We start from the raw sequence: 21,791 nt of genomic DNA, 5'->3' as shown, positions 1-21,791 counted from the left end.
GCAGCTTCCTATGGCCTGCCTCCTCCTGCTGCCCCTGCAACCAGAGGGGATGTGCTGTGCTGTTTGTGGGTACAGCCCTCATCCAGACCTTCCACCCTGAGTTTAGGGATAGTCCATCTGTTCACTTTCTGATGTGGCTGCTGCTGTTTGTGACTCCTGGCAGAGCTTACAGAGGTTATCCATTAACAGCTCAAGGAAATGCCATTTGATCTGTCTTAAAATTGCTTCATTCTTATTTTCTCAAGTGACCCCCAGTTCCCATACTGTGAGATTTTATAAATAATAGTAATGTCTATTTCAGCTTTTCAAAAGAAACTCTTAACCATTTGTCCCCACAGCTGCCTCCTTTTAAAATGGTATTACTCCACTCCTTTCTGGTTCTCTCCTTGCTCCTTTTGGTCCCTTCTCTAAAGCATTAGAAATATTTTGAGGTGTAGGGATGACAATTGTAGACAACAGCAAAGATGTGGGAACAGTAATTTTTCTATACTGGAAAAATTGCACCCTCTGTCTTGGTCTCATTGCCTTCCTTGATAACTCCCTATTTTTTTATGCTGTTTTATCTGGGATGGAAGCCAGTGTCGTTGTGCTGTGGTTCTCAGAGTCTCCCCAGCATTCCTCTGTCTACATGGGAATTATATAGGAACCTCTTAGTAATCCAGCTCAGGAATAGTTTGTAATGTCAAGTTACACACTTTGGCCAGCAGATTTGCAATTTCATATTTCAGTCAATTAGGTCTTAAGTAAATGACATTTCATTAAAGGGATCTAAGAAATTTTGCTTTGTTTGATTATTCCTGCATATTTTCTTTGAGTTGCCTAGTTCCTTTTACCTATCTGCTCTAAAAGGTTCATTGCATGGAGGAATCTGTCCAACAAATCAATTAAAAACCTACACAAAGGAATTCTGAAACCTCTGTGCTAAAGCCTTATAACCCCTGAGCTAATCTTAGAAGTGTTTGTAATCAGGCATTATATTTAATGAGATTTTTGGTTTTGATGTATTTACAGAATTTTTTATTTAGTTTGAGTATTATTTTCAATATGGTAATCAATTTTTTAGCATACTTAATTTCCTTCTTGCATTTTTGACAGGCCATTTTTTTTCAGACTTTTCTCACTCTTAACAACAAGGTATGCATTATCTTTGTCTCATGTATCCATTTAATTAGTGCTCAAAATAAAACACCTGTGTTCCTGTTCAGGGTTTCACTGGCATTACTTTGTCTTTCTTCAGAGAATATACTGTCAGTTGTTTGGGCCTTTTTATTCTTTCTCATATTTGAATATTTAATCCAGGATCTCCTAAAAACATTTGATCTAAATTTTGACTTCTACAGAGCCATTTCCTTAGCCCTAAGTATTTACTGCTGAGTGTACTTTGAAGTTTCTAGATTAGGGCCTCCAGGTATCTAAAGTCAAGTTTGGATGTGAAGTCACTATACTGGATCTCATCATCACATAATTCTTATTTCTTCACTTTAAACACCCATTTAACACTTCTTCTGAAGAAAACAGTTTCTGGGTTGTTAGAACAGGGGTGTGGGAGAATGGATTTCAAGAGAAAAGAGCTAGAGCTGCAGGCAATCTCACCCCTGATGGGCTGCAGATGTACTAATTACCAAAGGGTGGAAACAGCCTTGCCCTTAACAGGTCACAGCTATATGTCCAATAAGGATGTGTGTTATAAGAGAGTGGGTTGGCCAGTCATGCAGGAGGAGGTGATGAGGAAGATGAGGCCTGTGGGGGGTTTGCAGAGAGAAGTGTGATAGTTTTACTGTAGTATAGAAAAGGGCTGGTGCTTGTGTCCATCTTTGGTGTAAATCATTTGAGCCCCCTGTCAATTAGGGGAAAGGTATGAGAGGTTTTCAAATAATAAGGGACTGATGCTTGTGTCAGTCATGAGTCCACTGTCATTTAGAGCCCTGTGTGAGCAGCAAGCACTGACAATACTGGGGTAAGTACAAAATGTGTTTGTAAGTTTTTGGCCTTCTAAAGCTAGAAAAAATGAAGTGCCTCATTTTAATTTTTTTTTTTTTTTGACCATGAAGTTGACTATTGAAGATGCTTTTATCAGCCCTGTGATGAAGTTCTCATGTTTTCCTTGTACCTGCTGATACATCAGATCCCTGCCTGGTTACCCACACACAGTCATTAGAGGAGCAGGTGTAGTAACTAAAGAGAATGACTTTGTAAAGGGAAAGGTGGCTGGAAGCTTTGGGAAGTGTACCTGGGGCTACCAGTGGTGATCACAGAGCTGTGAGACAGCTTAGCATATGAAATGTAAATTAATTAGTTTTTCTCTAGTCATGAACAAAACCAATCAAAGCAGTGGGTTTTCATCTTACCAGAGCTAAGAGGAAAGTTTGTCAGCTTTGATTTTAATGTGAAATAGATTTAATGCAGATTTGCATCTATAAAAACAGCTGTGGGTTTTCTTCCCAGCGCCAGTCCAACCTCTGCCCTTTGGAGAATCATGGCCAGAGGCTTATCTTCCTTAAAAGTAAATTCTTTGTGCTTTTAATTATGAAGCAATATGGCCCTAGAGGTTTGAGTAGATAACAAAGTGGGGTTAAATGTAGAGCTAAGCATTCCTTGGAAAGGAAAGGTGAATGCATTGCCTTAAAACCTATCCCTGTCTTGAGAAAACATGAGCTGGATTGTTTTTGGGGCAAACTGAGTACCCTGCAGAGTGTTCACCTTTAAGCGTCAGCCATAAAAGGAGCTGCAAAGCTGATGTGTCCCAACAACGGAGGGTGGCACCTTTTAGTCTTTGCAGCTCAGGAGGGTCAGCTGAGGCTCTGCAATTGAGTAAAATGGATCTTCTAGGCTCTGAGTGATATTTAAATGCCAGATGACTGCAAGAGGCCCACTGGTGCATGCGTGCAGAAGCCTTCTGGATGTTTCCTCTTCTTTAAGGGCTGCTGCTTGGTATCACACACTCAAAATGTATGTTTTCAAATAAAACTCTATTGATTGATGTCCGCTTAGTAGGCGGAGTAGTAGATATAATTTAAGAGCAACATCCAAAGAATTGATAAGCAAAGGAAAACAATCTTTAATACTTTATTTCCATGTAACCAGTGAGATAATTGCCCGAAGTAGAGAAGGCAATGACTTCTATCACTGACCATTTTTGAGGCTGCTTAAAGAGCCGGGACAGTATTAATCAGCCATAGCTTGGGGGAAGAATTGGCAAGTGAATTATTAGTCTTTTATTTCCTGGGTAAGCAGGAAGACAATTCTTAGTTTAAGGAGATCAATATTGATAAATGTTGAATTTGTGCTGAAGTTGTTTCAAAGCATGGGAGATTAAAGACAAGATAAAATATAGTCATTAAAAATATATATCGAATCATATGAAACACTGAAATAGAAAACAGAACAATATACTAAATTCAGGACAAGTAGGTCATTATCCCTTTGAAATATAGGGGTTTATTTGTTTTTTCTTCCCATTATTACATTCTCAGTGGTTTAGCTTTCTTCAAAGGCTAATGTGTATAATATTTTAGTTTTGAAAATAAAATAGCTTTTAATCTCCTATTTGCAAATAGGGTTTATAAAATATAGAATGGAAAAAATCAATGCTTCTTAATCATTCCTGTAAATGATTTGGATTTATTTTGTTCTGAGATTTGTTTATATAGACAGTAGGTTTTGTAGAAAGAACTAAGTCTACATTTTAAATGTTTCAAACTTCATGGCTTATATTTCTGGACCCACTAAATTCTGGTTGTATTTAAGCTCAAGTTTCTTAATTTTTTTTTTAATGGGCCTCATCTAAGCCTAGTAGAATTAAATGCCTAATAAAATGACTACATATCTCTATCAATAACTAAAATAAATTGATTCTGTGTTCAATATATAGTATTAATTGAAAAGGCATGTGATTTTTATTAACTTTGTTTACATTCCTGCCTAATGAAATTATGAAATTTGGGTAAAATTACAATGGGAAAACCAACACTTACTTTGTAATTATCTAGGCAATTCCTACATTGACTGGTAATAAAACTGATGAGAACTAATACTGATAGAAAAGCACATTTAAATGATGCTACAGTCCCAAAATTCTCCATTTTTGTAGGAATTTGAATTTTCAATTTTAGATTGAGCTGCTATCCAGTTTGGGGACATTATAAAATGCATCTTTGTGGACTATGAAACAGTTTTGGTGGTTTTGGGATAGAGAGAGCAACAGATAGAAGATACTGATTGCTTCTTCAGTAGCCCTGTTTTGTGGCACAGCAGAAGCCAATATAGAAGCTCTGTTTTAATGATGGGTTTGAAACTTATGCAGTAACATGAACAATAGCTTTCAGAAATAAGCTTAGATAACCTAAATGGAAGCACTGGAAAAGGTATATTTTGACAAGGTACATGATAAAGAGTGTTGAAATTAAAATGAGAGACAAGGTTCAATAGCTATTGAATATGCAATCATTGGTCTTCAATTAATTTTAGAAACTTCAGCTACAACAAAGGAATAAAAATCTAGATAAAAACCTGTATTAATCATAAAATATATTTTTATTGTACTAGAAATTTAAAATAATTAAATTGGAATTTAATTATTACCCTACAGCATAATGAAAGACCAGAAAATCTGTGTACAGCATCATTACAAAGGTAATTGTGAGGAAACCGCATGTTTAATAACTATTGTATCTAGCTGAAAAATCGGATTCATTATATACATGATTTTTTTTGCTGCAGGGAGGTCAGAATTCACTTATGATACAGTGATATTGCCCCGAAGGGACATACTACAAGTGTCTCTTGGTAGAGAATCACATTACATAGCTGTGAACTAAAAGTTGTGTAGAAAACATTAAAATGTTATCCCACATTAAGCAGCTCTCAAGATGAGACTTCTATCTGAATATGTAATGATTACTGAAAACAAACACTTGTCTCCTCTCTTCCTCCTAGGAGGAGATTGACCAGAAGAGCCCAATATTATTATTTGGAATCTGTCTTTTTAATTTTTTTCCTTCACCCCCCAGGGGAAGAGCTTTTCTGGGACTTGATAAATAACATGTATTATTGTTTTTGCTTTGAAGTCACTCCAAAAATGTAGTAAAGAGTTACAAATTTACCAAACTGAAACATTTTATATCTGATAGGTCTTACTGTAGAGATTAATGGATGGGTAATTTGTCTACTCATGCATGACTTAATTCAATGATCAAAAGCAGACTACATAAAGCAAAATGTTGAGTAAGCTGGCTTGGCAAAAGACCTTTTTTCTCACCTTGATTTTTCAGTTCTTGACTTGGCTGCATTATGTCTGGAGCAATGCATCTCTACTGCGTTGCTGTACAGCGAAAAACATCTTGTTACTGGCTGCAAGTTACTCATCTGAACTTCTCTCATTTTCAGGGTTTTGGAAGGTTTATGAGGACAGCAGATTGTTCATTCAATGTATGGCAACATCATCTAAGACGGTCTTGCTTTTTTACATGATCACACAACTTGAAACTGCATCACTCATGGATATAAGCTTCCATTCTTGCTCTGAAATATGGTCCTTCATGATGACAAGGCAGCATTTTGGTGGGACAATAAAAAGGACTTTCACTGATGTCTAATTTTTATATTCTATAGGGAATTACTCTCCTTTGATTTTCATGTTAATTATTATCTATATGTCACCTTTGTTTTTACAGGAAGGAGGAATTTAAAGTCGGATAGTATGGCTCATGACCTTTAAATGTTTCAGCTAACTGCTGTACAAGTACTAGAGAATTTTCTCACAATGATTTTCCAAGAAAGATATTTAAATACAATTAGATGTAACAAGGCATTTACTAATTGAAAAAACAATGTTCTAAATCATGATGAGCTCTATCTGCATATATTAGAAATATTTTCATTTAGAACCACAGGTTAAAAAACAGAGGAATAAAAAAATTTCATTATATGCATGTCATTGGAAGCAATTTTACATAGTCCTGCAGCTGATGGAGGATGAAATCTACATGTAGTTGTCAAAAGTATATAATCTTTTTCTACTATGTATAATTGTGTTTATTTTCAATTTACATTAACAGGCTGAAGATAACTTGATGGAATGCTTAGAATACTACAGTAGTTTAATCAGCGCCATATTTAATAAATATAGTTTAGCAATTTGTAGCATGTGAATTTAAAAGGACTTTTGCTCTGTAGAACACATGGACTTAGCCTTCACAGTCATTAATATATCTGGAACATTCATCTTCTGAAGACAGTCTATAAAAGAAAAATGAAAAATAGTTTTTCATTTTAGTACTCTGTCAATCTCCCCTTTTCAAATTAATAGCCTTTTTGCCAGCTTTGAAGATGAAGTGGTTTATTTCTGATTTTCTTCTTGATATGCTTTTAGTAAAATTGTATTATAATTGTTCTCTTTTCAAAGGTATCAAGTTTTTCCTAAAAATGTAGAACTTAGACCTGAGCTTATTTGTATTTATATGACTTAGTCTCTAACCTTAAACAAATAATGTATGCGGAGAGGCCTCTTCTCAGATGTGTTCTTTTTATAGCTGCCTGAAGATCTGTTGCATTGTGTAGTATTTTGAAGAGTTGCCTGAATGGAAGGGCCTCCACTGTTTTGGCCCTGCAAGTCTTTTTACCAACCGATGTGATTTTCTTGGGATATTTTTAAGGACAGTACTGACATCAATATGTGGGACATCTGCTATCCATATGTTCATAAAGCCACCAGACCTGCAGTAAGGCTCCAAAGAATGCTGGCATAGTGGTTAATTAATTAATGAAATAAGCATCCCTCACACTGCTCTTTCATATCCTTCCAATGTACGTGCTAAACTATTAAACTTTGTGATCCTTCAAGATAGAATATCCTTGAACATCTCACAGATGTGAGGTTCCATCTCAGCTGTCTGCACACTTGTATCTCCTGCAGATTGTATTTGATCACAGATCTTAGGGCACGTAGAGGATGTCCCTATATGGATCTTGCTGGACACATCTTGGATACCATCAATTCAGATTATTTTCCAGTCAGTATTCTTGTTTCAATTTTGCTATTTTGCCAAATAACATTGTTTGTAGTAATACTACCCACACTAGACAATGATTTTTTTTTTCTGTTTGAAAGATGTTTTAGATGACAGCGGACTCCTGTAATGGCATCTGCATTGTTTGTCCCTTGATTCTTACACAGAGGCTTTCAACTGTGCCATTGCCAATTGTAAACCCCATACATTTGAACCTTCTATTATGTACAAAGGCAACCCCCAGCCTCTTCTGCCCTGCCTGTCCCTCCTGAAGAGCCTGTAACCATCCAGCAGGGCACTCCAGGATTCATCCCACCATTTTTCACTTTTGTCAATGACCTCGAATCTCTGGGACTTGGCCAAAGCTTTGGGCTGTCTTTGTTCCTCGTGTGCCTTAGTAGGGAAAGATTTTGGGTGGGGTACATTGTAGCCAACACCTCCTGAAGCATATTGAGGGACCCCATTAGTGTGTGTGTTTATAAAAAACTTTTTCAATTATTGAGGAAAATACAAAAAGAGGGACTTTTATGATACAGGTAGATGTAAACAAATTATGTGCCTTCAAGTCTACCAGTTGCTCAAATGAAGGAAAATTGCTGAAATATCTTCATGCTTCAGAAGAAATTTAATGGACATATAAAAGTCCTTCTAAATTTTCAGTACAGAAGTTACAGCTGTCTTGGGCCACTAGTAAGTTTTGTAACTTCCTTTCACAATCTGCATAAACTTTTTGTAATAAATACATATATGTGTCCTGTAAATCCACTGCCTGTATCATGCTTGGTTTGTTGGCCTTTCCTGTTAGGTTTTGTTCTCCCAGCTTTCAAGGGAGAAAAATATTTTTGATGTACTCTGCAAATAACATGTAGTTTGAGGAAAATACATTATGCCTATTTTTTGAAATTTATCCTGATCATTCTCAAGATGAATTTATTTATAGAGTTTATTAGGTTATTTTATCTCTATAACTGCATTCATTAGAATTAGCCTACTGAAAAATATTAAAATCAGCAATGAAAATAAGTCCCTAAATGAGCATAAACCCAAGACATAATCAATGTCTTCTTTAATATTTCAGGTTAGATTTTTAACCCATCTCTTTAAAAAGAAGTGTGAATTATTTTAAGTTGCTGCAAAGAAATATGTAACAGGGCATGTTATTAATTTGTTGATTTATTTTTAATGCTTCTTGAGAACCATTGAACTTCATAATGAAACTTCAAATAACATCTTAGAGGTTCCACTGATAAGTAGCCAGCCTATTTTAACACTTTTTTTTGATAAAACTGTAAAACATGTTCAAAGTGTATTTTATTAAATTGAAAATCTGTCTTAGACAGATGCTAGATTTAATTAGTACATTGAAGACTGAGTTTTAAAAAATCTTTTATTCTAAAGTAGGGGTGGTAAAATAAGTCTGAAAGTACCTAAGATGTTGGGAGGCTGGAAGTCATTGGAAAGCTGGTTCTGTCATTAAACTCATGGATAAATCCACTGTTATTTCTACATTTTCCTCTGATAAACAGTGTGAATTTCAGGACCTTCAGGTTAAATTGGTTTTACAGAGATGTCAAGTTTTCTCTTACAGTAAACACTGAGAATCTGATGTAAGAAACCATGAAACAATAGCCAGGAATAGGAATAAATAAAACAGCACTGTGTATTTCCTGCTTCATTTATTTCTCCCCTTTTCCTGCAAGCTGTTTACCTCATCTGTGTTGAAATAATTATTTATTTATTTCTCTGGTTCTTTTCCTGATACCAAACACTGAATTTGGGTTAGTTTTGTATGGTCACTAGCAACAACCAAGAGTTTGTGCAAACGTCTAAGGGCTTAGAAGGGAAACAATTTGTTAAAGGGCTTTATGGTATTCAGAGAATCATTTCATTCCTGATTAGTGCCAAGAAAATTTTATTTCTTTATTTCAAGTGTACTGAGATTTAAATAAAATCTAATGTCTTATATTTGCTCTACAACAGCAGGTTGGACCCCCACTCATGGTTAAATACTTTTTCTATAAACTCACAACAAAAAGAATGACTGTGTTACAGATGTGGAATTCTACAGAAATAATTTTGAACTTTTGAGCATACACACATGCTCACGTGAGGTTAGTGTGAGGTTAGTGTTTCAGTTTAAGTATGCCCTGTCTGGCTGGGATGGATTTAATTTTCTTCATAGAAGCCTGTATGATGGTGTGACAGGTATATTTGCGAGAAAAATATCATTAATAGCACATGAGTGCTGTGTCTGTTGTACTGTTTGCAGTGTGTCAAGGCTTCCTCTCTTTGCCTCCTGCTCCAGTGAGTATGCTGAGGCTGAGTAAGAAGATGGGAAGGGATGCAGCCAGGACAGCAAACCCCCTGTGATCAAAGGAATATCCCATACCTTATGGTGCTGTGTTCAGCAATAAACATCCAGGAAAAGAAGAATGAAGCAGGGACACTGAAGGACTGAGGTCTTTAATTTCCCAAGCAACAATTATGGATGCTGGAGCCCTTCTTTTTTTGCAGTTGGTTAACATGTGGCCTGATGATGGAAAGTTGTCAATGAATTCCTTAGTTTTGCTTTTCTTGTGGACTAAGCTTCCCTTCACCTGCTAAACTGTCTTTATTTCAATTCATGAGTTCTCTTGTTTCACCCCTACATTCTCTCTCTGATTCTGCTGAAGAGAGTGAACAAGCAGCTTGGTGAGGGTCTTAGCTGCCAGCAATCTTCTGCCCACCACAACAGCCTAATAAATTTTGATTAATGAAGCTTTAATGCCCATATACTTAAATCAGATGATTTAATGGATTATGGTAATTATCAACTCTGTCATGGACCAGGTGGGATTTACCTTCTTTCTTCCAGATGACACAAAACTATGTCACTACCTATTGATAGTGGTAATCTGAAATGACAATTATAGTATCTGCTAAAATGTCTGGGGAAACCACTGGCATTTTCACATATCTAAATATATTGCTTGTTGAATTTTATTTTGTTTTTTGTTGATGATGACTAATTTTAGCCAAGATTGTATCACTCCAAAATAGAAATACATTGAAGAAGGAAAAAGAAAGGAAACTTCTTGAAATAATCCTGCCAGCTAAAAAGAAAGAAAAAAATATTCAGCTGCCTCAAGCATTCTTATGCAACTGTTTCTTATACAGCAGCTGGAATACAATTTCTGTTTGTTGATATTGCAGGGTTGGTTGAATTGTAATTACAAAGCTTTCTGTAACAGGCTGCTGGAACTAATGCATGGATAGATATCATAAAGAACTAATACTGAGGTGTTAGAAGGGATTTGAGAATCCCATCAAAAGAAATAGCCTTAATCATCCACAATAACATTGCATTAATTATTAATAGAGCTAATCAGTCGTCTAAATTGCTCACATTAAATATTAATCATAAGGGTAGATGAATTCCTATTATTTGTGACAGGCACACTAACCCTATTTCTCAATACATTTATGAGGGTTTTATTTATCTGCCAAAATAAATAAGAAACATTTCAACTGTTATTTGTTAAAAAATGCTGGAAAATATTCAGAGGTTGTTTTTTTTTACTTACAAACCCTATTGTTAGGAACAGGGCAATATTATAGGAAGGGCAGCAAACTGTTGAGAGGATATAAAAAAGTTCTTCCTTTAATATAAGGGTTTGTGATACTCCCGATTCAGGCTTCATGCAAGCTGACGGACTCAGCTGCCTTCCTGACACTCAACACGGGTTTGACGTGGATATTTTCTGTTCAGCAGAGGTTGGTCTTGTGTTGCTTTGTGTGTGCATGGTGCTCCTGCTTCATCTGACAAACTAGAAGTGTTCAGCTGTCTGGGCTGAAGTTTTATAATCTGCAGCAGATTTTTGGTAAGTTTGAGAAAGCAAGAAAGCAAAGCTTACCAGCTTTCATGTGGCTGCCTGAGTAATGCAGGGCAACGTCGTGGTACCACCTTAAAGTCGCATCTTTCCAAACTCCCATCTGAGTTGTCACTGATGGGGCAAAGTCATAAGTACCAAAAAACACAATCAGAATCTTTTATTATTGTTTTATTTTATTATTATATATTTTATATAATATATATATATATTTTATTAATTTTTTTATTGCTTGGGTTTTGTGTGAGAGGTAGGATTGGTGAAGAGCTACATCTTGATAGCCACATAAGATTTGGTAGATTTTTTCTCATTCTAATGAAATTTGAGAGAATTTGCTGAGGCTGAAACATAATAAATATGCTAACAACAGAAGATAGTAAATTTTTCAGGGGGTATTCATCATACATAAAGTTTAATATTTAAACATACAAAAATATCCTTATGGTATGCCTGTAGTAGCAATTTTAACAATTATAATTCTATTTCTAAATTAGAAACATGGCACATATTAAATTGCAATTGACTGTACATATTATGGACATTCTTGTTGCTTTGTAGATTGCTTCACCAGAAGATAAATATTATAATAATTACTGTGAGTATAACCTAATGGTCATTGACATGAATAGGAGTATTTCAATAATTTGCAGTGGCTTTTGGACTCTGTAAGAATTCTGCAACTAAATATGTCTGTGCTGTGTTTGACTGTACCACAGCTGTGCAAGTATTTAAACTAGTGGATTTTAAATGCATAGACACACACAAAAAAGGTTGGAGAGCAATTTTTACTACTGGAACAGTTTCCAAAGTTTTTCAGACAGCTAAATGGTTCAAGTGGTTTTGTTCAGTATTGTACACACTTGAAAAACTGGAGTAATTGATCATGGATGAAAAGGTAATAACACTGAAATTTACAAGTCACTAAAATGCATAATTTTGATTGTTGTGTAATTCTACATGAAGAAAAACAAAGCAATGAACAACTCACATATACTATTGGAGATCTAAATGTGTACTTTTCCATCAATTCTATGATCTTTTAAAACCATACGGTAGGCTTTATTTCAGAAATAAAATTAGTAGTGTTGACCTACTAAAACAAAAACATGTGAGATTTGTGTTTAAACTGAATTTAAAATTTCAAGAGTATTAATATGGATCACATTTGAGTTACAGAATTTTTGTCAATAGCATGGTGTTTCATTATATATATTTTGAAAAGATCTAGTCATTGTAATCCTGACAGGGTAAGCTAAATTAATTTAAAAAAAAAAAATATATATATGTACACATAAAGTAAATTTTCCCAGTTTAATTATGCGCATCTACCAGGAGAGGAAAACAGACCTCAAATTAAAGCAAATTCTTACACCAAATATAAGACAATTTTGAGCCTAAGGAGGTCTGAAGCATTAAGGCATGTGCTTTTTGTGACCCCTGCATGGACTGTGGTTCATGCATCAAGGGACAAAAATGGCAGTGCAGGAGTTTGAAATTGGCAAACAGACATTGAAAAACACCTGGAAAAAAAATCAGAAGCTGAAAGAAATGGAAGATTATCTTTTTATCTACTTCCACTCTTTTCCTCTGCTTTTGTTTACATGTGTGTTCCTAAATAAAGGACATCAGAGGCTGCCATGAATAATTCATAGAAGATGATCTGAGTACCAATGTATTTGTATAGCAAGTAGTCACAGAAAAATATGAATGAATCCCTACAGTTATCTCTGTGTTGTATCTGCATAATCAAATTCCATAATCAGAGAAAAATTGAAACAATTACATAAAACATGCTGAGAAAAATGAGGGTAGAAATTAAAAAAAATCATAATAGCAACAGGGCCTCTGAGTAGGAATAAGAATGTAGCTGTCAAATTACTCACAGGGAACTATTGCAGAGTATTGGATATGTTTTGCCAACTTTCAGACAACACTGAAACACAGCAAGTAGAAGCTGCAAAAATTACTTTCTCTCCAGCACTGCAAAAGCAAAATTTTTCATATTTTAGGACAGAGGCAGCAAATCAGATTAGCATAGAATGTGTTTGCTAACTAGAGTTTAGTGTATCATTTCCAACACCGAACAGAAAATGTCTTGTTGTTTCTTCTTTTCATGAGAAATGTCAGTTCCATCACTGGTTAGTCTGTTGAAGTTTTGGAACAGTTCAAGTCATAACTGAACAGAAAAGGAAGGCTGATACAGCCTGGGTCTGCAGAGATCCTGCTCTGTAGCCACCATGGTAACAACTGGGTGCCTTTTCTTCATCCTTTTCTGTTATCAGGAGAGCATAAATCTACCACTGGTGCCTTTATCACACATCTGAAGAAGTATCTCTACAGAAGAATAGAGCATTTGCCATATGGTATTGAATCAATTAGGTTTCTTACACATGCCAGGAATTCTTATAGATGACATAACAGCTGCACTGAATAAAAATTTAGAACCAAAGCTTAATATTTGAATGAGTTCTTTTTATGTGAGCTTTATTAAAATACTAAATTTTAAACTACAGACTTGAAAAATCTTCAGTTTACATCTTTAAAATGCATACTCAAAAGCCTTAAACACTGTAAGACTATGATTTATCCCATGCAATAAGAATATTTTCAAATGTTGGAGACTCAGATTAGTTTTAGGGTAGTAAAATTCAATGCACAAGCAAAGTTACTACTGAGTGCATTGTGAATTTTCAACATCACCTCCAGCAAACCAGTTTAACTGGTGGAGAAGCATCATCTCAGTCCCAGAGGAGTTGCTGAGTTTTGAAATTTAAGTCCCAGACCCGTTCCAATCCAAGTAACAAGTGACTGACAGTTGCCTACTGGAAAAAAGATACATACATTAAATGAAAAAACGATTATTCAAAGAATTTTTCCTGTCTAATATAAACATTTTAAATGGTCTTGTCTTAGACCAGTGATGTTCTCCTATTACTTCTGGGCCCTTCTTACCAGCTTTAAATTTAAATAGATAGCACAATACTGTGTAAAAGTCAAACAAACAAAATAGTTCTGTTGCTAAGACTGCAATATGTCCTAGAGGACTTCCAAATTGCCACAGTAGACAGCCTGCAACATGCTTGTTCTCCTTGCTGTTTAAGTCCCTGTCCACTCCATGCAAGTGTTTGTAAAAGTTGAAAACCAGCTGTCTGAACTGAACACAGCTGTCTGATTTCATCACCCGGGCCCAGGTTGGATGTAGGGTTTTGTGGCAGCCCAATAATTGTGTTGTTTCTAGGCTGCCTTCCTTTTCTTGCAGTTAGTGGCTTCCCTGGCTCTGGAAGCTCCATTGCTTCCCAGGCTGGTCTGCAGCCTGAACTGCACCGGCGGGGCAGGGGCTGGGCAGGTGAGGGGAACCTCTGTGTGATGTCCTAGGACTCAGGTCAGAGAACACAAACCTGTGCCTGCAAGGGGAGGCACTAGGAGCTGCAGGCAGATCTAAGTACCTGCTCTGCGTCTGGATGGATCTCTGAATATTTCCGCAGATTATCTGGATGGTTATCCAGTGTAAATTACATCCCAAAAGAAGAAGAACTGCCAAATTGGTGAAGTATCTCCTCTAGACTCAGAAAGCAGAATATTTTCAGTGATGGATTAGGACCAGCCATTCTACATGAATAAAGAGTACTCTAAGCATCAAGCTATAACAATGTTTTTCCATTATTACTCTGACCACAAGAAATGTTTATATAATTTACAGAAACTAGAATAGATTCAGAAGGTCTGACTGACAGACATCCTGCATAAATATTCTGGATCCTGAAGGTAGAGTGTTATTCTGGGATTTGCAGTCTTTATTTCCTAAATCTTGTCTTTGGAGAAAAAGCAAACAAAGACGTCAAGAAAGCAAAACAAAACAAACTAAACAAATCTGCCTCCCTCCTCCCAACAACAAAAAAAAAATCAGCAAACCCTGAGCAACAGAGAAGATTTGATACCACAAGAGAGTGCTATAAGCATTGCATAGTTATTAGTTCCTCTTGGCTTTCCTTTTGTATCTTTTTTAGTGAGGAAAATAACACTTTTTAATCTCAAAATGTCTTGGATTTTAAAATTCCAACTAAATATTTTTATGTTGTGTAATAACAGAAATTTAATAATGGCAAAGTATTTTAGCTTCCCCAATTATTGGAGGATTTGTGTTTCATTGTTGTTTGTTTTTTTTTTTTTAATTTGACAGTATAATAAAAATCAGTTCTTCCTGGTTTTCATCTTGGTGGTCTCAATGGTTAGCATTGCTAGAAATAAATCTCATTTCCTTTCATCATCTGGTATCTTAACTTGCTCTATCAGTAACTAAATTGTGTTCTCAGGCTATCACCCTTGCTCTCTGTTACACAAGTCTCAGGACTGAATACTCAATTAATTCAGAAATTATTCCTATCTGACTCATTGCCTAACTTAATTAATTTTCTGCTAGGGTAATTAATCCATTCTTCAATGGCTTGTCTACTGATCAGAGTAATTGCTGGGCTAATTTGAGTCAGTTTGCCTACTGGTCTAATTTTTTCCTTTTAAAAAACATTCTTGATTCATTTTCTAACCATGTAATATTTGTAATTTATTCCTAAATGATCTCTGTGCTTCCCTGAGCTTTACCCCACAAAACAGAGGTTTAAATTTATTGGAATATTTAGGGGAAAAAAAAAGGCCATTTTTTAATGCTTGTCACACGCAGAATTTAGAAATTGAGACAAGTAGGCTAATAAAGAAACCTTGGTGGAGTGAAGAACATTTTCCTTTGTCAACTACCAAATGAAACTCCTGTGATCCCTTGGTGGGCTCTGTACAAGCACCAGCTATCACTGTCCAATTTGTGCTGCCCAGCAGAAGTGGGCAGTGTCACAATCCAGGTCTCAGGCATTAGGGCACCACTGCCAGTCTCCTTGAGCCTCCATATGGGGGTAGGATCAAGTTTACATAGTTAAATTCTGAGATCTAGTTCATTTTTAAATCCAAAAGGGAAAGAAAAATCATAAAATTCTTACTGCATCTGTCTCTGAATTTCAGCAGTGCAGCAATGCATTTTGACATTTTTGCTTAATATCCAACCTACATTTTCTGCAGATTAGATTAACAACTCATTGTTTTTTCAGCTTTGTCAGTAGAGAAAAAATTATTATCATCCCCTTCCCACTGGCATTTTACATGGTCTATTGCTTGTCATATCTATGCTCAACTGTCTCTTTTCTAAGACTAAAGGAAAGCAGCAATTTTAATCTTTCTTTGCAGGCAGGCAGGTCATACTTTTCAATATTTTAGTGCTTTTCTTATTTCCTGTGGATTCCTTCCAGCTCACTATTATCATTTGGAACACTTGTTCTGTAAACTTTGTTACTTCAGCCAAGGCCTCAACAATCCTAAATGAACCAGAAAAAGTCTTTCCAGAGTGAAAGCTGTACTTTTAGAAAGAAAAGGCATCAAACTACTATGTTTAGTTTGTGATCCAATCGAATCCCCTGAACATCCTATACTGCTGCCTAGTAATTTATTTCCCTCTTTTTTTGTCCTTTTTAGTGCACCCTTCAATTGTGACTGACATATCAGTTCAGCTGTTCTTACATTTACCTTTACTGAGTTTTGTCTGAGTTCAGTCCAGCTCTTCAGCTTATTAAAATAATTTTGATCATATTCTCTGGAATCCTTGCACTCTGCCCCTGCAGAATTAACAATTCTCCTGCTCTTTCATCATGCAAATTATTACTGAAAATACTAATGGGACAAAGACAGACCTCTATGGGATGCCATGTTCAGTTAATTCACAGTTTGATGATGAATAATTAAAAAAACTTTCTTTGACTGTAGTTTTCAGATGTACACCTACTACATCTAATTCAAATCTCTTTGTTTTCTGATGAGATTGCTGCACAGCAGTCATCAAAGTTCTAAATTTATGAAATCTACATATTTTCCCTTTATCTACTATGCAGTTATTTTGGTGCAAGGAAAAAAAAACAGACTTATTCATAAAGTTTTGAATAAGTCCAAGTTGTCTGTTTTATATGACTAATTTTTCTTCAACCTATTTTCAAATTCATGACATTTACATGTTTTCTAACATCTTTCCAAATATTTTCTTGAATTGCTCAGGTTCTCATCCCATTACATGATTCTTAAATGAAAGTTGCGACAATTTTTATTCTCTCAGTTCTAAATTCTAGCATTTGCAAAAGATTGGCTTTAGTATTTAAAGTATTCTATCTACTTTCATTAATACTTCAGTTGAAAGCTGCAAGCCCAGATTTTACTTGCACAGAAATGCCGCATAGATGTAATTTAGATCAGAACTGACCTCCAGAAGTTTTCCTGTCCAAATCCCCACTCAGGACAGTTCCAAATTGTTTGTATCATCTTGTTCATGGCCTTGTCCAGTTGAATTTTGTTTATCTCCAAGGATGGCCTATTCTTATTTTGGACTACCTGAGAGTGGGAGTAGTTTTCTGATGAATTTCCCATACCGAAAGATGAATCTCTCGCCTCTCACCATGTGCATCTCCTAAAGAGTCTGCCTCCATCTTTACTTCATTCTCCCATGAGGTAGTTTCAGGAATGGCCTTTTCTGCCTCTCCTCTTCTCTAGGCTAAACAGGTCCAAATCTTTCAGCCTCTCACCATATGCCATATGCTTCTGTCACCTAATCTTCCTCACTGAACTTGCCTGCAATGTCAAAGTCTCTTTTGTAGTGGGGTGCCCCAAGATGGACACAGCCCTCCAGATGTGGTGCCACAGAGCTGAAAGGAGGAGAATAATCACTTGCCTTGAGCTGCTAGTTGTCATCTTGCTAATTCAAACTAGGATGCAGTTAGATGTGTTTTAGATGAAGAGCACAGTGCTCCATTTCTACTTTGATCGTTTTTTCCACACTGTCAATGTTTAGCTACCTGGATAAAGAGGATCTTTCAGTAATTTTTTACCCCAAAGTCATTCATTAATATTATGGAGCAATGAGTGGCTGATTATGTCTCCTTAACAGTGTCCATAAGGAGACATTACACAACCACTCTATCTACCATTGACCATTACAGACCATTACAGCCTCACACTCAAAACCCTTTTCTGTTTCAAAACTCTGTAAATAATAGATTTTAGTGCCTTGAAGGCCTTTCATACCCAAAGCCAGAAGAGGCAAACTTGAGGGAAAGAAAGTCACTTTGCTGTGAAGATACAATTCAGGTGTTCCTCATGCTTCAATCCTAAGCACTATGGCATGGGCAACCCTTGCCAAACTCTTTATGTATCGTCTTATTTAATTAATCTGTTTGCATCCTAAAAACTGACTGTATTATTTGTTGACTTCAGATTTAATAAGTAAACAACTATTTTATTCATTCATTTTGTAATTAGCATTGCCATTGATATTGATACTATCTGAAATGTCGTCCATATTGTACAGCTTATACAAATCCTTATTCCTCATTTTCATCAAATAAGGAGCTACGATGCATCTCTTCCTTTCTATATCTCCCATTTGCAGCAAATGTGTTTTATTTTTTGCTTTTTTCTTTAATTTTTTTCTTGAAAATATAACTTCCACCTTTTTACTCTTCTCCCAAGATTTGCTAAAATACGACTCATTATTGTAGACCTGTTTTTCATATTTCTGTGTTGAACAAGAGTCTTTCAAGTCCTTTCTTAGTACCATGTGCTCCTTAAGGATCTTTCAAGTAACTTCCTCCTTATTCTGTACATTTCTAGGCCTGTTAACAGTGAACCAGATTTTATTGCTCAGGCATTGTCACTGGGAACAAACTATTAATTTCTGGTGGAGTTTTCCATCTTGTTTTTCTTAGACATGAAAATAAATTCAGTGCAACTGGTCTGTAAGTGTGGTCACTATAAATAGGAATGAGAGAATCTTGACCTGTTAATGGCAATAAACCCTTTATCAGGCAGAATAGCACCACAAAAGCACTTTGACATCTGATTTGAAGACATATTTGAATGGGGGAGGCCTAAGGCTTTGCATTTTATTCCCTGATGAGACAGGTTGTGCCTGACATGTTGAAATCTCTTCTATAATCTCTTACTGAATCACTTGCTTTCAACTATCTAGAAGCTTCCAATCTACATAATTTTGTTTGATGTAGCACTAAAACCAAGATATTTTGGAATGTGACCTAATTTCTAGACATTGTGCAATGCAAGACAAAAATAAAAATTAATTACTTTCTCCTTTTTCTAATGATACTTGAAAGATGTGCATTCTTTATCATATGCTGTAAAAAACAAATAAAAGTTGAAAATGCATCCAGCAAAGGAATAAATTTTTTCTTTGTAAATTTTCAGAGAAAGATGGCAGACCTCAGGTTCTCTTCCATTATCATTTTTAGATTTCTTAGATTTAATTAACTTCAACAAATCTAAGTTCTGCATTTAGTAAACTGGTGTCTTGTAGAATTTGACATTTAAAATACATAATGGTTTATGTTTTATTACAGAGATAGTCACGGAAGGTCTCAAAATGATGAAATTATTTCTCCTTACAATGGAATTAATTTTCTAGAAAAGGTAATTATAGTGTTTTTCTTCTATGCCTGTAATAAAACATTACATGAGCCTCATTTTCCATCCTATTAAATGACTAAATGAATGGACAGCTCTCTGATTTTATCAAGCAGAATATATTTCACCTGCTTTCTGTGAAAAACACTTGAGCTCTTTTACTGACTGACAGGCCTCAGCAAGTCTTTCTCAGTCTGTATTTTCATTCTGATCCTGTAATGGGTTATGACTGGGCAGGTGTCCTGCGCAGCCCATGAATTTGATTTGCAGGATCAAAGCTTAATGAGAGATAAGTGGAATGATTCTTCTGTCTAACATAAATTGCCAGTATTTCTCATGTTTCTCACATACCTTTCTGGGTAGATCATCTGAAATTGTTAGGGAGGAACATAAAGCAGAGAAAGATCAGAAAGATCAGAACAGATAAAATGACACTTGCAAAGCCACTCTATTGTGGTCTGAGACCACACATTCAAATCACAAATTGCTGTGAAATGAAGAGAAAACTCCAGACAAGAAAGTCCCAGGCAAAAACCCCGAAACAATAACAATCCCCCTAAAAAGGACACATATCCAATCCATAAACTAATCCTTCCAAAACCCTTTATTTTTTACATAATTTTCTAGGTTACAAGTTCACTGCAGAGACATATAGATAATTATTCTCATTATACATTATTTACAGGTCAATAATTAGAACTTCCATAATGATTCTAAATAGCATATTGCATAAACACAAGAAAGCAACAGGAAGAAACTGTAAATGGTTTATATTAAAAATTATATCCAAAACTATTTTTAATTGTAATTGGAGACAGATGTCTGAGCTGGCATAACTCCACAGGTTTGATTTCTGTGGAGCAGCTGGACACAGGCACAGCTGAATTTCCTCTTTCAAAGTTCTCAAACATTTTCTGTAGTTTCATGTTAAAACAGAGAAAGGACTACAAGTAATAGTTGCTGGATTTCTCCCGTCAGAAAAAGTAACTCATGTATAAATGTTAAAGTTTGCTGAGCTTGGATCTAATTACCTGTTGAGACTGAAATGTGAAGCTGGCAAAGGTTATAAAGCAATAGTAATTACTGTGCGAGGCAGTTCTTTTTGTGAGGAATCATTCAGCTTGCTTCAGATCATAAGAGAGAGAGAGAGAAACAGAGAGCCAAGAGAGACAGAGCAGAAAGATTTGGATAGATTAGAGAAGTAAAAACACAGACAAAACTGAAGAAATGCTCAAGATAATAATGAGATATTTGGAAACAAACACCCTTATGGAAACTGAATTGCCATATATGATAGCATGATCCTAAATTAGAAATTGTAATAGCCATTATTATTACATAGGAATTCAGACTCTTTAGCCAGCCTGCTTATTGATGATGACATTCTCCTCCCCTAATGTTCACCATCTAGTCTAAGGCTAGCTATAGATGTTCCCCAACCCTATAAGCCAATGTAGAGACACAGCAAGTATCCAGAGGCTGATTCCCTCTACCAATCTTCAAACTGAACTTTAGCATTAGATGAAGGTGATGAGCTCAGAATAGTTGCTTATATTTTAGGCAGAAAATAATAGAATGGACTAGAATAGATAATGGAATGGAATGGAATGGAATGGAATGGAATGGAATGGAATGGAATAGAATAGAATAGAATAGAATAGAATAGAATAGAATAGAATAGAATAGAATAGAATAGAATAGAATAGAATAGAATAGAATAGAATAGTTGAGTTGGCAGGGACCTGCAGTGATCATCACCTGTCTGACCATTTAATGGCTGACCAAAATCTATTAAAAATCTATTAAAAAATGTAATTAAGGACACTGTTCAAATGTTTCTTAAACACAGGTCTGGGGATTTAACCACCTCTATAAGAAATCTGTTTGAGTGTTTACCACCCTCTTGGTAAAGAAATGTTCCCTAATGTTCAGTCTGAACCTCCCCTGAGATTCAGAATGGTTCATCTTTGAACCATTCCCACTCATCCTAGAGCACATATCCACTGCACTGGATACCAGGGAGAATTGCTTAGAACTTCCCTCTTCATGTTCCTTAGTCTCCTTTGCTGGAAACTTAGATGAGCTCAAAGTCCTCAGCTGCTCCTTACAGGACATTTCTTCCAGTCCACTCACTGGCTTTGTTGTCCTCCTCTGGATGCATTCAAGGACTGTCACATCCATCCTAAATTGTGGGGCCCAGAACTGCACAACACTGATCAAGGTAAGGCTGCACCAACTTTAAATAGAGAGGGATGATCCCCTCTAGCCCATGATGCTGTGTTTGATGCACAGGATGCAGTTTGCCCTCTGGGCTGCCAGGGCACACAGCTGGCTCCCACTGCCAGCTGCCCCAGATCCAGCACTCCCAGATTCCTTTCTGCAGGGCAGCTCTCCAGCCACACCTCTGTGAATT

General features: G+C 35.9%; 1 long non-coding RNA gene across 2 annotated transcripts; it reads left to right on the top strand.

Moving 5' to 3' along the window:
- Positions 1–1,718: 1,718 nt before the first annotated feature.
- LOC132076498 (uncharacterized) lies at positions 1,719–7,666 on the top strand. Of its 2 annotated transcripts, XR_009418935.1 has the most exons (3): positions 1,725–1,957; positions 4,589–4,632; positions 5,386–7,666. It is a non-coding gene; the product is annotated as an uncharacterized LOC132076498 (long non-coding RNA). The 2 variants fall into 2 exon arrangements; XR_009418930.1 differs by lacking the exon at positions 4,589–4,632 and having other exon boundaries at positions 1,719–1,957.
- Positions 7,667–21,791: the final 14,125 nt, after the last annotated feature.

The sequence above is a fragment of the Ammospiza nelsoni genome, chromosome 1 (genome assembly GCF_027579445.1).
Source record: "Ammospiza nelsoni isolate bAmmNel1 chromosome 1, bAmmNel1.pri, whole genome shotgun sequence".
In the NCBI taxonomy this organism is placed as follows: domain Eukaryota; kingdom Metazoa; phylum Chordata; class Aves; order Passeriformes; family Passerellidae; genus Ammospiza; species Ammospiza nelsoni.
Note: the sequence above shows the minus strand (reverse complement) of the source record. Positions and strands in the feature narration are given on the sequence as shown.